Source organism: Lissotriton vulgaris, chromosome 6 (genome assembly GCF_964263255.1).
Source record: "Lissotriton vulgaris chromosome 6, aLisVul1.2, whole genome shotgun sequence".
In the NCBI taxonomy this organism is placed as follows: Eukaryota; Metazoa; Chordata; class Amphibia; order Caudata; family Salamandridae; genus Lissotriton; species Lissotriton vulgaris.
Genome location: NC_141694.1, coordinates 947,533,174 through 947,553,233, shown reverse-complemented (window position 1 = coordinate 947,553,233; position 20,060 = coordinate 947,533,174).

Sequence of the window (20,060 nt, the reverse complement as noted above, 5' to 3'; positions counted from 1 at the left end):
TCAAGTGGTTTGGACAAAATCCATGGTGACATTTCTTTTAAATTTTCGCTCACTTTGGTGTTTTCGGGGGGCTGTTTGGGGGGGTTCCTGGTGTTTGGGGGGTTTGGGGGGTCTTGGAGCACTGCTGGGCATGCTTAATTTTGGTTGCAATTGGTTTGAAGAAAATCCATGGTGGGATAGGGGAGTTAGGGCCTAGCTGCAGAACGCGCTTGGATTGATTTTGGTAGTAGGCCTGAAATGTTCTAAGTGTCACATTTTCCATTTTTGCTTTCTGCCTGTTTGGGGGTGTTCTACTTTTTTGCGGGTGGGTTCAGGGGTCTGGGGGCATTGCTGGGAAGGTCTAATATCGGGCGCAAGTGTTTTGGATAAAATCCATGGTGAAAAAGTTTTTCCCTTTATGCTCACTTGCCTGTTTTTGGGGGGCTGTTTGGGGGGCATCTAGGTTTTTGGGGGTGGGTTTGGGGGTCTGGGAGCACTGCTGGCACAGTCTAATTTTCATTGCATTTGTTTTTAAGAAAATCCATGGTGGAAAAGGGGAGTTAGGGCCTAGCTGCAGAGCGCGTTTGGACTGAATTGAAGGTAGGCTCTAAATTTTCAAAGTGTGAGTTTTTGCATTTTTGCTTTTGGCCTGTTTGGGGGTGTTATACTATTTTGCAGCTGGGTTCAGGGGTCTGGGGGTAATGCTGGGAAGGTTTAATATCGGAATCAAGTGGTTTGGACAAAATCCATGGTGATTTATTTTTTCAATTTTCGCTCACGTTGGTGTTTTTGGGGAGCTGTTTGTGGGGGGTTCCTGGTGTTTGTGGGGGTTGGGGGGTCTTGGAGCACTGCTGGGCATGCCTAATTTTGGTTGCAACGGTTTGAAGAAAATCCATGGCGGGAAAGGGGAGTTAGGGCCTAGCTGCAGAGCGCGTTTGGACCGATGTTGACTGGTCGGCCAAAAATGTTCAAAGTGCGAGTTTTTGCATTTTTGCTTTTTGCCTGTTTGGGGGTGTTCTACTTTTTTGCGGCTGGGTCTTGGAGCACTGCTGGGCATGCTTAATTTTGGTTGCAATTGGTTTGAAGAAAATCCATGGTGGGATAGGGGAGTTAGGGCCTAGCTGCAGAACGCGCTTGGATTGATTTTGGTAGTAGGCCTGAAATGTTCTAAGTGTCACATTTTCCATTTTTGCTTTCTGCCTGTTTGGGGGTGTTCTACTTTTTTGCGGGTGGGTTCAGGGGTCTGGGGGCATTGCTGGGGAGGTCTAATATCGGGCGCAAGTGTTTTGGATAAAATCCATGGTGAAAAAGTTTTTCCCTTTATGCTCACTTGCCTGTTTTTGGGGGGCTGTTTGGGGGGCATCTAGGTTTTTGGGGGTGGGTTTGGGGGTCTGGGAGCACTGCTGGCACAGTCTAATTTTCATTGCATTTGTTTTTAAGAAAATCCATGGTGGAAAAGGGGAGTTAGGGCCAAGCTGCAGTGTGCGTTTTGGCACGATTTGGAGTTAGGGTTCAACCTGGTAGCAGTATTGCATGTTTTTAGTGGGCTACTTGGGGGTGTTCTAGATTTCTGCGAATGGGTTCAGGGTAGGTGTGGGCGGAAAATCCGTTCCGCTCGCGGATTTTGCGGATTTTCGGGAAATCCGCAATCCGCGAGATTTGCGAATTTCCCGCAAAATCCGCAAATCCGCGAGCAGCGGATTTTGCTCGCGCTGCTCGCACTGTTAGCGTGAGTTCGCGCCCCGCGAATAAGTGCGAAATTGCAGAAATACGATCTTGGCAAAACTGAAAGTAACTACTTACCAGGTTCAAAAGTTCAGGCACATCATTAGTAGCCATTTCCTGTAGGGCTTCCTGAGGGGCCCCTCCAGAGTTCAGTTGCCAGTTGAAACTATTATGTGACCCTGCTCTGAACCTCAGAATAGTTACACATATGCCACAAAGGTCCTGAATTACAGCTAAGGGAGACAAGCAGGAGCCAGGCTGGAAGTTAAAATCCATTAATCAGCCCCTAATTCATTATTGTCAGTTGGGGCAGGGCAGGTGTTGTAACTAATTTTGCAACAATGAAAGCACTTAGCAAGTGCAAAAGATCACTAATCAGGGCGCACTAAGGAAGCAGGTGCCAGCTAAAAAAATATTCTGTGACACATTAATCAGCCCCAAATTAATTCAGGTCACTTGAGGCAGGGAAGGTGTGCTTTGCTTTGCCGAAAATAATGTACACTGGACAACCAGAGGGTGTAGTGATGAAACAGAGGGTGGCATGGGTGGGCCAGAGGGTGGCATGAGTAGTCAGAGAGTGGCAGTGGTGACAGAGAGTGGCAGTGATGAAGAAGAGTGTCCCAAACAGGCTGGACACGTAGAAACAACAAGTTCGCAAAACTTGCGACCCGACAGGTAAGTTCGCAAATTGCGAAATTGTAAAAACCCTCGCGAACTGGCAGAAACACGGGCGAACACAAAAAAAAAAAAAATCCGCAAATTCGCGGGAATTCGCGGATTTTGCGGATTGCGAATCCGCAAATCCGCAAAATTCGCGGATTGCCAATCCGCAAAATCCGCTCATGCTTAGTTCAGGGGTCTGGGAGCACTACTCGTAATGTCTAATTTTGAATGCAAGTGTTTTTAAGAAAATCCATGGTGGAAAAGGGGGGTTTGGGCCTAGTTGCAAACTGCGTTTTGGCACGATTTGGAGTAGGGTTAGCACTTTCGCATTTTTTCTGGGGGCTACTTGGGGGTGTTCTACATTTTAGCGACCGGGTTCAGTGGTCTGGGAGCACTCCTGGGAATGTGTAATTGTGATTGCAAGTGGTTTGAAGAAAATCCGAGGTGAAATTGTGTGTTTTTTTACCAAAGTTGCTTTTCTGCGGAGGGCTACTTGGAGGGGTTCTAGATTTTTTCAACTGGGTTTAGGGGTCTGGGAGCATTCCTGGGAATGTCTAATAATCATTGCAAGTGTTTTGAAGAAAATCCATAGTGGAAAAGGGGTCTTTTGGGCCTAATTTCAAAGTGCGCTTTCTGCTTGATTTTCAACTAGGCTTTATCCTCGTTGCAGTATTGCATTTTTTTGGGGGGCTACTTGGGGGGGTTCTACATTTTGCCAACTGGGTTCAGGGGTCTGGGAGCACTCCTGGGAATGTCTAATTTTGTTTTCAATTTTCTTTAAGGAAATCCATGGTGGATCCGCAAAATTCAACCATACTTACTATTACTATCCTTGTAAAGGAGAACCAGGTTATGCACTTTTGAAGTGATGATGATTGTGTATAATAATAATGTCAGCTCTGAAAACTAAAAGTGTTATTTTTGCACTACACAGCATACCTTAGATTTTTTTAACTGGTTCACTTCCTGTTTTTTCCCATCAAAAATTACAGGACGGCTTTTACCATGTGCCATGGAACAAACGCTGAACTCAAACGCAATCCGCAATACTCATCACCAGGCAGCCAGTGGACAGTGTGTCTGGTCACCAATATTGATGGACGGAGCATAAGAGTGTAAGATGGAATGGAAGAGTATATCGCGAATAAGAGGAATGGCTGGATGCATGCAACTTCACCAATTCAACAGGACAACTACAACATAAACTTACAGTATTCTCTCTTAACTTCTTATCTTTTAAATGTTATTTTTGTAAAAATCTTGAACTTCTACGAATGTGACTAGGTGCGTTTCTGTGTTCTCTGCTTCAAAGTTATCTTTCCAGCTATTTCATACGTTTGTTTGCTGTTTTTATAACTAACTTAATGTACTAATAATAAGTGTTTATTCTCTATGAGGGCAGAAAGGCAAGTGAAATTGCATAATTAATGCAGCCCTGTACTAGTGTCAATGTCAAATTGTTTCCTCATACTCACTAATAAGATGTAGTAAGTACAACTTTTCAGTAACCTAACCATCCGTTTAGCAAACATCTTCATGCATGCAGTAGTGCACTACCTTTATGTCCCTTAAAAGATTTATGGATGCCCCTCGTAGTTGTGAGCGCTTTGGGGCAGAAGAGCACGAAAATCCTACCGGAGCCAGAGGTCAGGGTGGAGCAAGCAAGAGACGGGACTGCGAGTCCCAGGATCAGCAGCGGCGGGTCTAACAGCCGCACCTGGAGACTCTTCCCCAACGACCACGCCTCCTTCCTGGCAGCAGAAAACCACGACTCGCGGCCCCCGCTTCACGGGAGCAGCTCGTAGTTGTGAGCGCTTTGGGGCAGAGGAGCACGAAAATCCTACCGGAGCCAGAGGTCAGGGTGGAGCAAGCAAGAGACGGGACTGCGAGTCCCAGGATCAGCAGCGGCGGGTCTAACAGCCGCACCTAGAGACTCTTCCCCAACGACCACGCCTCCTTCCTGGCAGCAGAAAACCACGACTTGCTGCCCCCACTTCGCGGGAGCCGCTCGTAGTTGTGAGCGCTTTGGGGCAGAGGAGCACGAAAATCCTACCGGAGCCAGAGGTCAGGGTGGAGCAAGCAAGAGACGGGACTGCGAGTCCCACGATCAGCAGCGGCGGGTCTAACAGCCGCACCTGGAGACTCTTCCCCAATGACCAACCCTCCTTCCTGGAGAGCCCTGCCCACAATACTTACAAGATCACAACCCCAGACGCGCATCGCGGAACGCGCGCGGGACGGCGCCGGGCCCGTTGTAACCCGTTCGTGTCCGAGAGAGACCGGACCGGGCCACTCCTCTAACGCCCGTGACTGGCTGCCCGGCTCAATTCGGATGGTACCAACATGGCTTCAAGGGATACGAGGAGCAAAGCGGCCTCTCTGGCAACAGGTACTCTAGACAGCTTTTTTATCAAAGCCATTACTGTGGTAAATAATGTATTAACAGCCCTGGAAAAACAGCTAGCAGAGGGGATTGAGAGCACACAGCATTCCTCCCTGGGATCTACTATTATATCCCCAGAACTATTGGACGCTACCCACCTATCACTTCTGGATAGCATTGATCAAACAATTGAATCCGTGCTTCAGCAGTTGAGGACACCCTCCATTTCACATCAAGATAGAGACTCACTCCCTATCATTCCTGAGTCGACGCACCTTTAACACCCCACCCAGTTCTGACCAGGGAAGAGGGGAATGACACTAACCTAACCCATTCACGAGGTCTGCGTGAGGGGGCAGTCCTAAAAAGAAAGAGACTCAAACAATCAAAGGGTGCTAAAAGGGCTAAATTGGACCATACTCATGGAAATTTCCACCGCCGTGAATGCCAATGAAATGGTGAGTCCAATGCATCCTCTTAACACCCAATTGCCATCACAGTCTGGTCCGTTTATATTTAGAGAGGGGTCTTGCAGCAGTATGGACAATACTGCTCACCTTTTTACTAACATTCTTAAAAAACTGCTAGACCCACTGTTGGTTAGGCTTGATTCTATTGACGCTAGACTCTTAGCAATAGAAAAAGCATCTGGGGTTTCGGTTGACCAGCGGGAACCACGGTCTAGCAACAAAGGAACAGCTGTTACAAATACTGGGACTTCCTCTCCCCTTAGTACTCCTAGAACTATCATTGCAAATCAGCCAACCTCCGCTGCTATTGGGAATGTCCCCACAGTTACCCTATCAAAACCTAATCCAGTAGCCCCACCAAGGCAACTGCCTCCAGTGCCTGTAGTTCGAAAGTCAAAGCTGCCTAATCCCACTACTAACACGAGGCAGGAAAAGTCTCCCATCAGAATGACAGATCGCCCAAGGCCAATTGTAGTCAATCTGCCTCCTGAGGTGGCGGCCCACACTGTAATCCTGACTCGGGTTCCCGAGCTCTCTAACTCTGCGATGGAATCCTATGATTCCCTATGCAACAAAGTCATCAGCTGGTTAAACATTCATAGGCCATTACCACCTAATTTGAGAGGGGAAGTACTGATGGTCAGGAGGGTTCCATGGGTTGGCCACACGGTAAAGAAAGTAGGGGGTGATTGTATTATTGTGAGTTTTAGGAATTCCCAGATTGTCCCTCACATCTGTAACTGGCTGGGATACACGGGGAACACATCCATTGAATTGGTCCCGCTGTCGCTCTTCTATCCAAGAAGCGGTGATCAGCACCCTGGAGCAAATGATGGCTGGACTAGGGTGGGATTTGCCATTGATGGTTCCAGGTACAGGCCCCCAAGACATGACATATTTACAGTTAGCAATCATGTTCATGCCAATAGATTTAGCTGCCTCGACCAGGTTGACTGACTTCCAAGGGCAGTACGCACTGGGAATATCAAAGGGGTAGTTTCTGGTACTCATCAGATGGGGAGAGGGATATATGCCACTGTCACAAGAAACTTTACCCCTGCTCCTTTATTACCAGAGCAACAAGTATACCCCAGTAGGCAGGGCGTCCCAATTGATGAATCATTAAGAACCCTACATGAAGTAAATCATTTGGAGGCCCAAGATGGACAGGTAATTATGGATGGGTTCCCAGCCCCATGTACAGTTACAGACGGTGAGAGAGAGAGCGAAATGCCACCTAAGTCAGGCCCGAAAAAGATGAAGGTCCTATCATGGAATGTTGCAGGCATCACGAACAAAGTAGATGCTAGTGACTGGGGGTCCCTAGTAGACAGTAATGATATCTGTCTCTTCCAGGAGACTTGGGCTAGGGAAGTTTACCCCAGGGTGGGTTATGCAACTTTCTATGTCCATGCAAGGTGGGGTGGCAAAGGGAGGCCTTCTGGTGGTCTTTCTATTTGGGTGGCTACCCACATTGGTTGTATAGCAGAGGAAATACCAACTCGCTCAGAGGACATACAATGTGTTCTTCTTAAATGGCCGGACGCTTACAAACTGGCAATTGTGAATGTGTACTCGCGCCCAGTAAGTGTGTCTATGGAATCATCCACCCTAGACGATCTATCTTCATTCCTGGGACAACTACCCGCTGACTGTAGAATACTGATGGGTGGGGATTTTAACTGCCTCTTTGAACCACTAAAAGGTTTAAAGGAGGGTGCGTTAACAGCTGAGGATGAGTTTTGGGGGATTCCACCCTGCTAATCTCCTAACCTGAAATCTTGGTCTCCCTTAGCATTGCAGATCATGTCCCTCACTCAGAACCACTCTATGAGGGCTTGTAATGGGCGCTCACCATCTGATACCCCTTCAGTGTGTACATTCAATAGGAAGGACCAGGAATCTCGTTTGGACTACATTTTTGTTGTTACAAGCATGTGGCCCACGGTCTTGGATTTTAGGGTGATTGAAAGAGCAGACAGTGATCATAATGCTCTCTGCTTGGACATGGTACATCCAGGGCCCCAAGAAGACACGCTACCCAATGAACCAAGGCAGGACACAGGGCTGCCTAACTCTATCAAATAATAGACGAAGGGTGAGATGGGGAAAAATAGTCAGTTCGACTGAGTGCATTACAAAAATCAATGATTTGGCCCTCCCTAAATTTGTTGAAATGGAAGAATTGATTAACAAACCCAAAGCTACTGATTTTAATGCGAAACTGGGCCAAATCCATGCAGACCTAGTGGGAAGTCTAGGTGAGGTTCTCTATCCAGAGACCACGAACAGGAAGAAGAGGACACCTACCTCTGCCTGGTATAATTCCACGTGCAGAAAGATTAAAACAGAGTTGATCCTTATGGTCAAGTCTGGTGTCAATAAAGAGACAATAGCAGAGATGAGACGGAAAAATAGGGAAGCAATCGAACAAGCAAAGTTGGACTGGGATTGGGATAGGTGGCATGACCTATCACTGGCACTAGAAACCAAGGATTCAAGAAAATTCTGGTCACTAGTCCACACAGGTGCGGGGGAACCTAAATCGGCTGTGGAGCCAAACATTGCTGCTTCAAGGTGGGAATCTCATTTTAGCAAAATGTACCAAGACACATCTGTAATTCCCACAGAGCCAGCTCCTGACAGCCCCTCTGATCCCAGTGAAAAATTAGTGCTGACATTGGATGAGGTATTTAATGCTATAGGGAAACTAGCGTCGGGTAAGGCTCCAGGCCTTGACAAACTCCCTGGAGATTTGTTTAAACATCAACCAGAGATCTGGGGTCCTTATCTGCACATTATTTTTAACTCCATTCTAAGCGGGATGGAAATCCCCTGTACTTGGCTGGAGGCAGAGATAGTACCGATCTTCAAAAAGGGCTCTCCTCTGCTCCCAGTCAACTACAGGCCGATTAGCCTTATAGATGTGCCTCAGTAACTCTTCGCCCGCCTCCTGCTAGACCAACTCCTGAACTGGATGGAGGACAATGCGATCCTTAGTCCACTTCAGGCGGGCTTGAGGAAAAACACGTCCACCATGGACCAGATTTTTCGCCTCGTTCTCCCCTACTGGAAGACGGTGGGGATATAGGGGGGGAGTCTGTACATGGTGTTCGTGGATCTGAGGCCCACATTTGACCTGGTACCACGCACAAAATTATGGGCGGTACTTAGGGAGTTGGGTGTTCCCCACCAGCTTCTACAGGCAATAATCAGGCTCCATGGGGGAAATTTTGCCCAGGTCAGGTGTGGGAGGGAGGGGGCATTCTCATCTAGATTTCCTGTCTGCAGGGGGGTAAGACAGGGCTGTGTCTTCACACCGACCCTGTTTTGCCTCTTTGTAGATGGGGTAATATCCTATTTGGATAACGTCAGGAAGAACGATGCCCCCAGGTTGGCAGGCAGGAGGGTTCCGGCAATCATGTCTGCCGATGATACGCTCCTGCTTTCCAAATCCCTGATGGGAATTCAACGGATTCTAGATGGGTTTGGGGATTTCTGCAGGGCGCACGGCCTTGAAATCAACGCAGAAAAAAACAAATTCATGGTATTCAACCCCTCGACAAACACCAGGCCCAATCCATCCTTGGGATCTGTTAGGCTGGAAAGGGTTAGAACATTTCAGTACTTGGGGGTAACTTTACACGAAAATCTATCTTGGGGTCCACAGATAGCAAGATCCCGACTAAAGTTATCCCAAATGGTGGGGGCAATTTTGAAGGTTTCGAACTCATCAACCTTCAAACCAGTTAGTCCAGCCCTGGAGATGTACAAAACCCAAGCCAGAGCAGCTTCAACCTATGGAGGCAAGATGTGGGGTCACAATGCTGGGACAGAACTTGTTAAGGTGGAAAACAACTTCCTCAGGCGTTTGCTGGCCTTACTACAAGGCACACCACTGCTACCACTGAGACTTGACTTGGGGCTCTCTTCGATAGGAGATGAACTGGCTTTAAAGCCGCTGAGGTTTTGGCACAGACTGTGGTCCATTAGCGAACTCTCCCACTACAGGCAAGATGTGAAGCACGTCCTGAGTCTTAACACCTGCGATAGAATTCCATGGGTGGCATACCTGAAACGGGAATTCTATCGACTGGATCTGTCTGATTTGTGGGATAACCCTGAAGGAAGCTGTTTAGGCTTGTCCCGCAAAAGGCTCACAAAGATTTTTAAAGACAAGAGCCTAATTTCGCTCGTGAGTGCCTCAAAAATTGGCTCCCTCACCGAACATTTCCTAGACACCAAAAATGTTTTCTGCTTTGAAGGATATATGGACATCATATTCTCTATCACCACAAGGAAACTCTTTATCCAATGGAGGTTTGGTACATTGCCCCTCAAATCCTTCACAAGCAAATGGACAACACTGAACAACAAAAGCTGCCCTGGGTGCAGCATGAATGTGGAGGACGTGCTGTTTTTCTGCCCTGCCTACAGTACACCGAGAAAGTACTGGCTAGTGCCATTATGTAGGAATCTGGGCTTCAGAAACTATTTAGAATCGCATAGAATTCTGAAGACAAGCACCTTGCACTTCATCGTCTTTGCAGTAGCCAAGTACCTAATGGCCATGTGGCAGATAAGGGGAAAAATATTGGAAGGGTAACTTTTAACTCCCAACTGTGGAATGAACTGCATTGAAGTGTAGCTAATTGGGTTTTAACTTCAGAGTCTATTATGAACTGATTCAATAAGTCCCTTGTTTTCCTGTACTGTGTTTTTCTTTTATGTGTTTTAAATGTTTTTACTGTATCTTTTATGGTCTTAAATGGCGGAAAGAAAGAAATTTTGGATTGGATTGGATTTATGGATATCTTTGAATCCAAAAATGTGTTTCTCTTCATTTGTTGTTTGTCCATGCAGTGTTTTTTTTCTTCTCTCCACAAAACTTTTCCCAAAAAACCCCATTCCCATCCAATCTTCAAAAACCCTAACCCTCTTCCCCCGGGCTGTGTGATTTTTCATTGAGGTATGACTATGACAACAAGAAATTCCACACACTCGCAGGGGAGGATAAGGTCTAAGCACCAGAAAAATGTTGGAAAATGGAATTTCATGTGCGACATCGTGGCTTGAGCATCAAACATCATGCTCGTACACATTACGAATGAAATGGTTAATTATTATGTTTAAGTATCCTTTGCCTTCATAATATTTCTTATAGTAGCCATAGTCCACGAAACTAGTACTTATATTTAGAATACTTTAGCACTGCTTAGGCTACAATTTTTTATTTATTTTTTGTCCCAAACTGTACATTGGGAAAACCATGCAACAGGCCAATCAGAGGATTGTGCAACATCGATCGTGCATAAAAAATAAAGTACTGACTCCCCAATGGTCCAACATTTTGTGAACCATAACCATTCAGAAAAAGAATTTGAATGGACTGTTTTATCCTGCGTTAAGCCACCACCGCGTGGAGGAAATATGGAAAACATGTTGGCCAAAAAGAAGCGTATTTAATACTTAAATTCCATTGCACGCCCAATGGGCTGAATGGCTTGACAGAACTAAATCAATTCTGAACAAGCGCACCGTTTGAAGATTCCAAAAACAGGGTATTGTTTCATCACAACTTCATCAAACTACGTGTCCCAGAAACCCTGCTGCAAGGAACAGGAAGAAGAACATATAAGCAGAGTCAGCACAAGGGCCGTGTGATGAATGTTTGTGGAGAAATGCCATTTGCCAATTGAAGCTTGAAGAATATCGCCTACATGTAAGTGTGGAGAACTGCTCCAAATGTTTGGCTTTAAGGTTTATTGGCAAACATGTGCGCAGCATTCAAGCACGTTTTAATCTAGTGCAAAAAATCAGCCACTTGATGAACTGTTTGAGGTTAATGACCCACAAAGAAGATGTAACTACAAACTAAAAGCGCTTGTCCAAAACATTTGGCCAGGAGGGGTATTGCTAAATATATGCGCACCATTGAAGCGCTTCTCAATTTAATGTAAATGCGCTACGATAAAAGTCTTAATCCGAAAATATTTGCACTTGCGAAGGAAGGAATAGAAACACCAAATGCTTGAAAATGTGACATACCGCGAGGTAATTCAGACTTTCTTACCATTCTTCCAGTTCCATCAGGAAGTCATAACCTGTTAAGAAGAGCCAGAAATCCCCTGAAAAAGGCTTACAGCATTCACAAGTAAGGGAGAGGCCACATTAAGCTTGTCCTGTGCTTTTAACATTGGTTCATAATGGTTGTCCAAATGACCACAATTTAATTGTATTTTAGGGTGGAATTTAAAGCCCTCAATGAAGTATTTTGGCTCAATTTAAATCGCAAATAAGGATACAAGGTGGGAGTCATCGCAAGTAAACACGAAGACTCCAATAAGTCTCATATATTTAGACAAAAATGAATCATACCTGCTGAAAATGATCAGACTCAAAACCTCATACTCGCACAATATATTTACCCATGTTTAGATGTCTAAGAGGATACTATTAGGAGATTGAATTTCAGCAAAGAAGATAAGGTACCAGATAAACTTAGTGCCCACCTTACCTATTAATTGCAGAGAAAGAAAGGGTGATGCAGTGTGTTATTTATACATCTCATTATTTGTTAATTTAGATTGCACCGTGGTCTAAGCCCTGATGATAATCCCCTGAGGCAGAGGGGGATTGGAAACGCATCGTCACGCTAATATTTTGCCTGCGAGGGATCCACATTAATTGAAGCTCTAGAGCGGTTGCCACTACATGAAATATACCCCGAGAGCAAGTCACTTCAAGAGAAAGTTGTCCCCGCAGTATACCTGTTTGAAGCGCTTAACGCACTGAACAATACTCAATGTCATAGCGCCTACAGGCATTGTTTGAATCACCGACTGGTGTAATTGTTTGAATTAATCGTTAGATTTGAATTTATTGTCGTTATGTTTAAGTTTTTAAATTGTCCAGTTTTTTATGTGTTGATTAACATTTATTCATGTGGAATATATAAATGGATGAAATGTGTATTCTTTTCATGCTTCAAAAAATTGAAAGGATGTTTGAAATTAAGTTGAATGAATACAACTGTGAAAGTAAAATGCAATGACGTGATGCGTTTTATTTCCAAATCTGCATGAGTAACTAGCATTTCCAAAACTGGTGGTCAGGTAATTCTTTTTGAAAAAATATTGCACGTCCTACCGGGCCCCCGAAACGGATGTAACCCCTCTAGTTTAAAGTTAGGCTACAGTTTATGGCACTGTTCTGTAGCGTACTATCTATCGTACTGTTTCTAATGCTACGCTCAGGCCACTCAATGTTTAGTTTCTGTTTTTTTCATATGCTGCCACAGCCAGTGTGCACACTACTACTACCAGCACAACAATGATATTTCATCCGCTGAGGATTCAAGTCAACAACCAACCTTATTCACCATTTGCCATGCAGGCAGCCCTGTGGCTACCCGTATTCTCAAACACGAATCACAGGTAAGATAAGCATTTTGGAGAGGTTGAATAATTGGCTAGGACTAGGACGAGAGCACAGACTGCCAGTACTACTAGTTAAGTACTAGTAGGGCTACTGAATTCACTAACTCGGTTACTGTCACTTTGGTACATATCAGGACTAGATGTTTCATTCATGCTGGTAAGTTGGAAGAAACCAAACGTCCAGTAACCACCGCCCACCCCCACACAAAATAATATGAACGCGTATGCTATGTTTTGGTATGAAAAATAATTATTAAGGAATATATTCATGTAGTCAAAAAATAAAATAAATTAACCCAGCTCACCCCCCTGCCTAACCCCAACCAATGTCCAAAAGTCCAAAAGTCCCCTTTCCCAAACACCCAATTCCTACCCCCCAACAGTCTTTAAAAAGGGGCAAGGGACAGTCACTTCCTCCGGTGGCGTAGTGTGGACAGCTGTTGCTGCACGTCCCGCAGCTCTCTGAGGAGGTCCCGGAGCTGGTGCTGATGTTTTTCGGCCAACCGCTCCAGGTACTCCACTGTTTTACGGAGGCGGCGCTGACGTACCATCCAGGCACTGGGGCTGGCAGCTGATTGTGTTGCTTCTGTGCGATGGCGGCGGGAGGCTGTCGGGCCACGGCTCCATTTGGCTGGAGGCTTCTGGCTGGTGGACACGGGGACACTGGAGGAGGATGCAGTGGTTGCTGTCTCCTCCTCCTGCTCCTGAGCCCACAGCCGCCTATACTCGGCACAAATAGCCTCCAGCTTACGGGCCCTGGCCCGGACAGCCATCTCCTTTCGGGTGAGCTTTTTCGGAGTAGCATCTATATGAAGAAAGAAAGAAAAATACTGTAGCCAATAGTCTTTAACATAAAGTCAAAATAATTCAACGGAAAGTTGACTCGCAGTAACACCAGCAAGTAGCAAACACAGTATAACATTTTGGCATGTATCTTTCCACCGTCTTTGTAGGCCTGTGACATTACGGGGAGTTTCAGGAATTCCACTAGCAGGACTAGGGATGGACTCACTAATACATACATAGTCAGAGAGTACTAAAAAAAGTCTTCTGTTTTTTTCTCTTGTTTTGCAAAAGAAATTACTGGTACGTGAACTTGTGGTAGCCAGCATGGCAGCTCACTCAGCTTGCACCCAAGAAAAATAGACACAGGCCATGATGACGCAGACTCACAGTACTTTAAGCAGTACATGCAGGTGGGAATAGGAAGGTCTTACTTTTCTATAGGGGTGGCTCTGCCACTGGCCATACTTGGTTACATCAAGGGCTACTGCTCAATGTAATGATATCTTTCGCACTGCCCCCCCCGGGCCTTGACTACTACAAAAGAAGAATGAAGATTATTCAATTCTGATAATATATCATTATCCTGCCGATCACATGATCTTTGGTTATATGATGGATGCCTTTAGGTGCTTTGTTTTGATAGATTGAGTGAACTACAGCTATAGTCCACCCATGACACAGCTAAAATAAAATTATTATTAACATAAGGAGTGAGTGTGGTACCCATAATTGGCGGAGGAAGGGACTTGACTTGATATAATGTTGTCAACTATACAATCCATATACAATAGATGCTGTGCCTGCAAAGTAAAGTACTGTACTGTTAGTCAAGGCAGGGAGTATTTGTGAACAATCACAAATTCTAGTATTTGGATTTCCTCAGCTTTGCTACTCTGGCACAGACATGCTGTTCATAGTAACAATCTTCATCCACTCAGCGTCTGCTCTACTACATCATACACCTCTGCTATCGATGAGGAAAAAGAAGATAACATTCAGGCTTCCAAAGTACATCTATCATTCTTCTTAATGTCTGAAATCTACCAAGTTTTCTTTTTGTCAACAACCAACTAACACCCTTTTCATTATATTTTGGAAACCACCGTCTTCTTCTCTTGACTTGCATTCAAAAACACCATTCTTTACAGTCATAAATGTTAAGACTTGCTCATCCTTCGTTTCCCCCTTCTTTCACTTAGCGTAAACTTCACATCCCTAAAGTACATCTGATAAGACTTGGCTTCACGATAAAAGTTTGCCAGCTGAATTGAAGTCAAACAGAGGGGGCCATAGCTTAACCGAGAAGTACCGCCGCTAATGCTACTACAAGTCAATGTTGACTGTCTTCTCCGTGATAGCCAAAAAAATAGTTCTAAATTAGTAACTGTTCTTAACAGTACAGTGTACTTGTACTAGTGTACTGTGTACTGTACAGTACTTCATACACTCCTTTGCGAGCCTACTCAAAAATTTCAATAAGTAAAGAGTATAATAACTTACCACCGTCCGCCGCCGCTGAGCCTTGCCCCCCAGCTCCTCCTGGTGGCTCCGCCGCCTCCGCCCCTAGAGTGGAACCCTCCACACGGCTGGCCCCGGCACTGGTGGTCATCTGTGCCGCATCAGATGTTGTGACGTCTAGAAAAAACATGTCATATTTCCAGATGCCATGCACAACCCCCTATTTCATCTCGTATTGGAAGAAAATGCTACATAACACATTTTTTATTACTGGGATTGAAAAAAAGTAAAGGTTTTGGGGAGGGGGTTAACTTTTTATATGCTTATTCCATTAAATGCTACACTTCTTAGGACAACTGATGAAAGTTTGCTTAACGTGCACCATTTTTCTAATTACAGAAAGATGATTACATTGCCCTTCTGCCAACAGGACGATTCACCAACTACTAGTAAGTCATCCCCAGCAGTACTTTAAGTACTTTAAAGAAGGTGGGGTCTCCGCACAGTGATTCTAATAATTTCATGTGTCTGTTAACTATTACGTTAAAGTAATTTGATTCATGGGAATATTGTTTAAACTTTAACGTCATCTAACAGCAGTGCTCGCTCCGAATACTACGCTATTAAAAATAAATAAATAATTTTTTCATTTCTTAATTAAAAATAAAACTTTAAAACTAACAAACACTGTGTGGTTTTTGTTTACGAGTGAGTGAGCGGAAGGGTTTGAACTACTGCACTTGACAGTCATGTTTCAGTGACTCGGATAGGCCGGGACTCAGCGGTAGTCTTCTTCTGTTCTTCTGGGTCGTCAAATCATTGGTCAGACACACTAGATAGTCGGTCAGGGGATTGGGGTTTCAGATTCTGTTAGGATTGAGGTATGTGGAAAAGTCGAACTGCACCTATCATCAATAATGTCCTATTTCTCTTGTCCATACTTCTTTATTTGCAGAATAGTCCCTGAAACACTAGCGGGATGGTATGTGCTCCTAGCAAATCAAAAAGGCAACTGCTACCTTTTTCTTGGTGTAAACATTGACATTTTGTTGTTGGAAATTGTCAAAGCACTTAAATTAAGAAGACTGGAATAGGCAGCAAGGGCAACCCAGATGACTGCACTAAGTGCCTAGAGCTATTGCTGGATTAGAGTTTTGTTTAACACCGTTTGCTGGCTGGGCAAGCATAGCTACCTACACAGACCGACTCATAATCGTAAATAGTAGTAGCACAGAGAGTGATGGTAGAGGCAGGATAAGAATGTAGAAAGTAGTCCAGAATAAAAGAAGATCAAAGACTAATTTGTAAAAAATTGAATTTGGAAACAGTTTGTAATGAATAGGAGCTATAAAGTTAGGGAAGGATAAGTATTAATATAACAATAGAACAACTTACTGGGGCCAGCAGAAGAGCCTGCAAGGGACCGATCCTGTGACTGTCCACCTTCTTCCACTGGAGTCTTAATGGTGCTAGTCGCCTTGCCCCTGGGAGGTGCTGATGATCTTGAAATAAAGAAACACAACATGATGATTGTTTTTTGGAAATATTTGATTTCTTTGAACACAATCTAAAATTATTTTGGGGAAACAAATTAACAACAATTGCACTACATGTATTGACCTATCTGATCTGGTCAACAAGGAGGATAGCACAATATTGCAGGATTCACAGACCGTCTAATAGGAAAGTTATGTACTTCACTAACTACACCAACAACAAAAAGGTTCTACTACGACTGCCATCACTCAGCAGCACGAGACGTCACGTGACAGACAAAGTCCATCATCATGATTGCAGACCACTAACAAATAATTAATACACTCAACGTATCAATCCACCACTATTTCTTCTTAGTGGCAGCAGGAGTACAAAGAAGGACTAGACTTGAGTCTCTACTGTCTCTAGCATTACGGAGTTATGATCTCAAATGAGCAAAAAGTTGCAAACAAGTAAGCATAGTAGCAACGCAAATTACCAGGCGAGCAACTGCAATGACAGAAGCTATTTGAACATTAATTTACCTGCAATGTAATCGAATATGCAGCATTCATACTCTTCCGGAAAAAAATAGATTAGCAATATAACACAGAGCAGAAGAAAACAAAGTAGTTATTAAATAGCTACTCACCAAGGCCAGTGATCTCCACACCTAGCAGGTAGAGCAGGTCCTGCTCCCGGTCGAGGACGTCGGCCCACCGGTGCGTCGCTTGGTTGTAGGTGCGCCGGACCCCCGACTCCCTCCGCATGGCCTGGCACACCTTATCCCTCCACTGGCGACGCTCCCGTAAGCCATACCCTTGACCGGGCCAGCCCCCTGCTGCCACGGTCTTAGGGAGGTGGCGTGGAACAAAAAATATAAGGGCGGCCACCTCCACCGCGTTGAAAATCTCCCTGGCCACCACTTGCACCCCCCTCAAACGCCCGCATGGGAGCCGGGTGCAGGGTGCGGGACCCTTCCCCTTACTCTTCCCGGCTCCCTTTGCCATGGTCCTGGGAAAAAGGAGGAAAGAATAGGGGGAGAAAAATAAAAGAGAGAGCTAAACAAAAAAAGTAGTTATTAAAGTAACAAAAAGTTGTAAAAAATACAAAATATAGATGTAGACAAATAGAGAGATAGATAATGAGCAAAAAAAAGCAAAAAAAAGTTCAAAGAAACGAAGGATTGCAAAGATTAAAAGAGGATAGAAAAGCCAGTCCCAGAACCATAGCAATGAATGAAAAACAAGATGGCTGCACCCATTGAGGACCGCGTGGGTAAGTTCACACGATATTTCCCCGCGAGCACGCAAAAACACACGCAAACTCATAATAGCGCTCCGCACACAACGCGAGCTTGCCAATAGCGCCCAGAAACGGAAATACACAACGCGCACAAAATGGCCGCGCCCATGTACGACCGCATGGGTAATTTCGCGGTCGGTGCACTGCAAGCAGCCCGCGAATATGCAAAAAACCCTGCGAACACGGAAAAAAAGAATATTCCGCAAATTCGCACAAATTCGTGAATTTTGCAGATCACGATTTCGCTTTCGCGCGAATTCGCGGACCGTGAATTCGCAAATTTCACCCATACTTAATTTTAAGGATGATTTGTGTGTCATTCACATAGCTGTAGCTTGTATGGAAGGTTAAACAAACTGATTAGGTTTGGTACGGGAATAGGTAAATATTGAATACGTGACAGGAGATAAAGGATTCCTGGGAAACCTCACAATGTTTGATATGAGGTACAGATATGTTAGATGGTAGGAATGCAAGCGTTTTTCTATCTTTGAGGTGGGAGGTAATCCATTTTGAAGCATTTTTGTATATTGCAAGATGTTGCAGTCTGTGTAGTAACATCTGATCGTGGAGTTATGTTATTAAAAAGATTTGTGGAGCGCCTGGTTACTCCAAGGAGTGTCTACACAGTTAAGGAAGCACCAGTCCACACTTCACTAAACCCCTTAGACCCCTCTGATTTGGTATCCAATGGGTAAAACATAGTGCCTTAAAAGAGAATCTATGCTTAACAATAAGCCAGGGGAGCTCCACAAGACCCGGGCTAATGGTCATCCATTTCTGGCCTTTTTAACAGCATCCGGGCAGCTGTATTCTGCTCTCTCTGAAGCATATCCATCCTGCCCTTAGAGACTCCCAGACAGAGTACATTACAATAATCAAGCCAGGATACTAATAGTGCTTGAATAACCGTCTTTTTTGCTGACTCCAGCAGGTGCCCTAAGATCTTACTTAGCAACTTTAACACTCCAAAACATGTGCCAGTCGTGGCCTTGATCTGGCTCTCAAAAGATAGCTGCACATTAAAAAGGATACCCAGATTTTTGACTTCTGATTTATGAATCGGAATGGCGCCTAATTCCTCCAGCCACCATGCGGAAGACCATATTTACAGCTGCTTCCCAATCTCCAGAACCTCTGTCTTGTCTGCATTTAACTTTAGACAACTTGTATTCATCCAAAGTGCAAGATCTACAAAGCAAGATTTGAAGTTTGCTGCAGCCCTGCCATCATCTTGTGTCAGAGTGATGATCAACTGTGTGTCGTCAGCATACAACACGATCCTCACCCCATGGCATTTGATTACGTATGCCAGAGTTAGACGATACAGGTGGAACAAGGTAGGGCTCAGAGCAGATCCTTGAGGATTCCCTTGCTGGAGGGGTATAGTCTCAGAGGTGAACATTTCTGAAACATATGAAAAGGGCACCTAAGTAGAAAATCAGCAAGCCCTTTATAAGCTACTTCCCCTTATGCCCTGTGAGCACAGCCGTGCCAGTAATAAATCATGCAATACCGTGTCAAATGCTGCACTTAAGTCTAATAAGCCAAGTGCAGCAGTTTTCCCTTCATCAGGCGCTCTTCCTAGCGACTCAGAGGCTAGAAGGAGTACCTGAAGCCAAATTGAGCCCCATGAAGAAGGCATTCTCATCAATGAACTTCATAAGTTAGGAATTTGCATGCTTTTCAACAGTTTTTGTAAAGAATGGAAGCACAGAAATAGGTCAAAAGCTTTCTGATTTTGAGGAGTCCAAAGATGGCTTCTTCAGAAGAGGAACAACCATGGCCTGCTTTCATTCTGCAGGAAGTAGACTTGGTGCAAAAGATTAATTAAGCAGAGTGCATAGTGTAGAAGTGAGCAAGCCCTCAGACTAGAATAGCTGGTGGTGCACGGTCAGTAGGAGAGCCAAATTACATTTTTGCAGCTAGGAGGCACATTTTGTTCACTGAATTGTTCTCTAAAGAAAAATAACTTTCTGATAAAATAGAATGAATCCTTTTTGGTGGAAAATGTCTCTAAGTCCTAGCGCTTTCCAGGAAGGAGGCATAGGGAGACAATATCTTATCAGAGAAGAAATGAGCAATCTGATTGCAGTTACTGGCAGTAGGAGCTCTGAACAAGAACACAGCATCCAAGGACGTGAGAGATTTGACTGTTCAGTGTGTTGAAATCTGCTGATAGGGCCAGAAGAAGTAAGGCAGCCACTTCTTCTTGTCCACCGTGTCTTTGAGGTCATCTCATCTGGATACAAGGGCTTACTAATTACCTTTTTTTGGTATGAATCCAGACTGTTCCATCAGCATTAGATTATTTTCTCAGTAAAATTGGAGTGTTGAGTAAAAATTGTTCTTCTGATTAGTTTACCAAAGAACTGA